This window comes from Octopus sinensis, linkage group LG9 (assembly GCF_006345805.1).
Source record: "Octopus sinensis linkage group LG9, ASM634580v1, whole genome shotgun sequence".
Taxonomy (NCBI): domain Eukaryota; kingdom Metazoa; phylum Mollusca; class Cephalopoda; order Octopoda; family Octopodidae; genus Octopus; species Octopus sinensis.
In genome coordinates this window covers 52,372,594-52,378,155 of record NC_043005.1, presented here as the reverse complement: position 1 = coordinate 52,378,155, position 5,562 = coordinate 52,372,594, and positions in this window count along the sequence as shown.

The window sequence follows — 5,562 nt, the reverse complement described above, 5'->3', positions numbered from 1 at the left end:
AAATTAAGCGATAAACTACCAACTACAACTAATATGTTCCCCTACTGACCAAAAACATTATATTCCACCTCTCTTTCTTCCTCTCCCCACTTTTCCTAACAAATTCTAACTCAATACCGCTCCTATATCTTCCTTTTCTTTGACTTTGTTTAAATGTATTCACAGGGTGCCACTATATATTTACTTATTTTACAGTAGATCCAGTAAATGACCCCAGCCTAAATTCACAAAGACATTCCCCAAACCAGCTTCGGCAATACCAAATTTTCCCCTACTCTTCCTCCTTACTTTTTCTTTATTTGCATTCTTTATGCTTTTCTTTAACCAATTTAGATATTTACACACTACCATATGTTATTTCTTCACGAATATGTTTTCCGTTTTGTTCTCTCACTCTGTGCTCTCCACACATTTTCGATCATATTTCTTGCAAGTTAACATGGGATCCCCTGACGACAACTTAACCTTCATCTGACTAAAGTATCTTTAGCCCGACGGGTGTCTAACGGATTGACCCTCGTTTCAGCAATTACTACTTCCGAGGTTCTGCAAGCTTTGAACCATATGTAGACTGGATTTTCTCTACTCTATTCCTTGATCTTGGATTTTTATTCATATACAAAGCAACCCCAAATGCTAACCGTAAACTATTAAATAACTTATTTCAGTTTATCGAATTTCGATATGAGAAACATATGCAAACGTTTACGTCAATAAACCACTATTGTTTCCGAAAGTTATTTTTTTATACCTTCTGCGGACTGCTTGATACTTACTAACAGCCTATTCTTCCTTGAAGCTTGGGTCTTACATTTACACACACACACACACACACACACACACACACACACACACACACACACACACACACAAACACAACACACACACACACATTACTGTAAATAATAATAATATCTATAAGCTTAAAACTTATAAACGATCACCGTGCTTTGACTAAGGTAAATAGTGTAATATTGAGGAATATGAGCCCTCCACAGAAAAATGTAGGGTTTGCCGTACGCATGTGACTCGAACCCAGACCTCTATGTATTCGCGACAAGCGTACTAACCATTACACTAACGTACACCCAGGGTGTACGTTAGTGTAATGGATAGCACTCTTGTCACGAAAACATAGAGATGTGGGTTCGAGGCTTATACATACTATTATTATTATTTACAGAAGGGTAAAATTCGGCACCATTTACCAAATAAGCGCAGAAAACATGTGTGTGTTTGTGTGTGTGTGTGTGTGCGTGCATGTGTCTTTATTTATTTGTTAGTTCAGATGTAGCTGTGTGGTAAGAAGCTTGCTTCCCAACCAAATGGTTCCGACCAAAAACTTGTGAGTGGATTTGGTCTTTGGTAGGCAGAAACTGAAAGAATCCCGTCGTAAATATGTATATATATATATATATATATATATATATATGTGTGTGTGTGTTTCTGTGTCTGTGTCTGTGTGCCTGTATGTGTTTGTCCTAAAGAAACCGATTGAATAAGTACCAGGCTTACAAAGAATAAGCCCTGGAGTCGATTTCTTCGAATAAAAGGAGGTGCTCCATCATGGCCGCAGTCAAATGACTGAAACAAGTGAAAGAATAAAAAAATAAAAAGAATATATATATATATATATAAATAAAAGAATAAATATATATATATATATATATATAAATAAAAGAATAAATATAATATATAATATATATATATATATATATAAGAATAAATTATTATATATATATATATAAAAACTCAAAACTATATATCCCCTAGTTGCAAATTAAATGGCTTCTCCTACTAGTTAATGAGCTTAATATATATACATAAGGCGGCGAGCTGACAGGAGTTACCACGCGGGGCAAAATGCTTAGTGCCATTACGTTCGACTTTACGTTAGGTGTCCAAATTCCGCCAAGATCGACGTTGCCTCTCATACTTTCGCTGTCAATAAAATAAGTAGCACATGAATACTGGGGGTCGATGTAATCGACATATCTCCTTCCGTGAAATTGCTGACCTTCTGCTTACATTTCAAACTACTGTGTATATAGCTACTAGCAGTATCGCCGGCGTTGCTCAGGTTGTAAGGGAAATAACTATAAAGCATTTTTAGAGAGTTATAGCCAAAAAAAATACAAAAAAGGAATAAAATGATGGTAAATTTTTTTAGTGAAAAAAAAAAAGGTGGAGTGCGTCCCCTAGACAGTTTGCGGTTGTGTTTCTGATTCTCGACCCCATGTCGAATTTATCGATTTTTTCAGAACTGGGGGAACTTTCAAAATTTTCGCTACGTTAGTTTTGAATTATGACATTGGGCTATGTGTGGTCAAGTTTCACAGAATCGGATGAAAGCGTGGTGGGCAGGGTGAGGGTACAAGCAACAGAACACAGAAACACGCACAGACAAAAAATGCCGTTTATATAGAGAGAGATGTATGCTATTGCATATGTGTGCGTGTTTAAATATTAGTAAAAACCTCGGAAGTATTTTGACTACGGCATATCGAAATATATATATATTGGTGTTCAAGGAGTGATATTTAGTCAGAAACAACAGAATTTTATATACACTACCCAGTTAAAGTATCAAGAATTGCGTACGCACAGTGAGATATACCCTTGTATATCTTATGTTATTATTACATTTGAAGCGAAAATGACAACGAATTTATAGGTGTTATTTTTTAAATACATAATTTTGAAAAGAAAATCGTTACAAGTATAATTCATGTTTTGCAAATTTCTAAAAAATAAATATATATAAAGAAAGCCTAGACTATATAGAAACGCATTTTTATTTAGTTTTAGATATTTCCGCAATCGCAATTGTTTTCTAGCGTCATGTCTAAGAGTAATGGGTCTCAAGTTGTTTGTTTCTCTAAGCATTTTTCCATTAATTTATTATTCAACATGGTTTCAAGAGAGAAGCGTTATTTTGCACTTCATTCTCTCTCTCTCTCTCTCTCTCTCTCTCTCTCTCTCTCTCTCTCTCTCTCTCTCTCTCTCAGGTGTTCCTCGTGATTTTCAATGTACACTGAATAAATAATAAATAATAAGTGTACTTTTATAGCTTTCTGCAACATTTGAGATTTTAACGAAAATCTCATGGACGCCATTTTAGTAGATACTTAAGATTTCAGTTTGATGACTATATATTTATACCAATGAAAGCTGTCGAAGTAGCTTAAAAATTAAATATTAAATAGCAATAACAAACAAGTACCAACAACTACCACAATTATAAAAAACAACAACAGCAATAGTAATAATAATAATAATAATAATAATAATAATAATAATAATAATAATAATAATAATAATAATAATAATAATATTGTGATGATGATGATGATGATGATGATGATACTTATGTTTGATTCGGTTGATTATGACGATGATTGTCGCTTATCATGATGATTATTCAAAATTTGTATCCATTTTCCACTCATTTAGAAAAAAGTGAAGTTCATTCAAGATGACATTAACTTTATGAAAGACCTATACACTTAGGAGAAATATCATCGGTATCTTATATATATATATATATATATATATATATATATATATATATACATATGTATATGGACTTATTTTTTAAAACATACATTTATTTTGTCTGTGACTGTATACACACACAGAGACACACACATACACACACATACACACACATGTACACACTTATATATATATTCCGAAAAAACATTCAATACGTTTTATTATTCCCATTTTGAACTATAAATCAGGAAATATATACTTCCCAATGATCGATCATATCTCTGTTTATACTCGCTTAAATTCGAAATATTATTGATTGATTGCACTCAAAAAATATACCCCCTAGTTGCAAATTAAATGGTTTCTACGACTAGTTAATGAGCTTATTAAAAATAATTTCTTTTTTTCATATTTTCGTTTTTTATTTTTCATATATATTTTATTTTCGTAATTATTCAAGTATAATTTCGTTGGTAACACAATCAGATATGCGAGGCTGATTTCCTCATAAATATATCATAAAACAGTTTTGGTATGAGAAAGTTCGTTTCAGTGTTACAAATCCTTACTATCATGTACTGTATAAATGCATTAATTATTATGGTAATTGTACGGAAATATATTTCCAAATCTATTAATTTGTAGTTGTATATTTCAATATGCATCAAATATTTTCAGCGTACATTTTTGTGTGTGCTTTATGTGTGTATGTGTGATTGAGAAAGAGGGGAGAGATGGGAGGGAGAGAGGGATATATATATATATATATATATGTATGTATGTATGTATGTATGTATGTATATATATATATAGTGTCATTTAATGAAATCCGGTTGTATGTGACCTACTTCAAGTTTCGTTCGTGCTCGAATAGAGCAGTAATCAGAAGGGTCTGTTTGAACTAGTGTGCTCGATCCATTCAAAGGGTTGAATTACCGTGTATTGGTCTAAGTATTCCAAACAGAGGTGTAATCCTAATGTAATTATGAATCCGAATCAACGAGACAAAATAACTGACAGGGCAGTACTTTTGAATAACAGTTACAACCCATCAAAGGGTTTTCACACAGCTTTCCTCTATCCAATTCATTCACAATGTACGGTTTGCAGAGGCCCTAATAAAAACAAAAGGCAACTGTCTGTGATATTACACAATGGCATTTCTAGCATTATTATATTTATATTACAGTATCAAGGTGTCGATCAGACTATCGGATATTGTTATAAATCGCTGGTCACAATGCGCTTCGCATCGTTTTACCTTTCGAATGATGGCACCCCGTTGGTTAGGCGAGCAGCCCAACAATATCCTTGAAGGGAAATATATTCTGTTGTAAGGTTACCCATTTACGGCTGGGTGGACTGCAGCAGTGTGAAAGGAAGTGTTTTGCTCAAGAACACAACAGAAAACTCGGTCCGGGAATCGAACTCACGATCTACTGATCATGAAACAAAATACTAAGCCATGTGAAACATTCATGGTTTTAAGGCATCGTGAAAAACCTGGCTGGAGATCCAACCTTCCGCCTTCTTTTACAGGGCTTAAAAAAACTGAAGGATTGCGGCAATAAGTGTGCGAATCTGAGAGGGGAATATATCGCATAAAATCACAATTAACTGATCCTCCTGTATTTTCTTTTCCCCAAAGCCAGGAACTTTTCAGCACCCCTTCTTAAAGTTCTGAACTGACTACAGTACTTTACTAGTTCCATCTTTTTTTTAAACAAATTACCCCGGGGTAATAAAATGCCAGTGGGATTTGAGCTTAGAAGTTAAAGAAAACTATAAACCAGAAGACATTTACTGCAGAATTCTATGGTTTCTGCCACATTAAGAGCAATAAACTAACCCGAGCGTTGAGAAGCTTTAATTTTGTGGCAATCCATGAAGAATTTGCATTCTATTTCCGTGGGATATCTTCACTGGTAATGGAGTTATTGGGAAGAAAGATACAGATAAGTATTCCTGTGATTAAACCAGATGGTTCTCGTATGTTTTTCAGGCTACATTGCACTGATGATGATTACACTTATTTTTACAGAATCAATAGAAGTGTGAAATTATCTT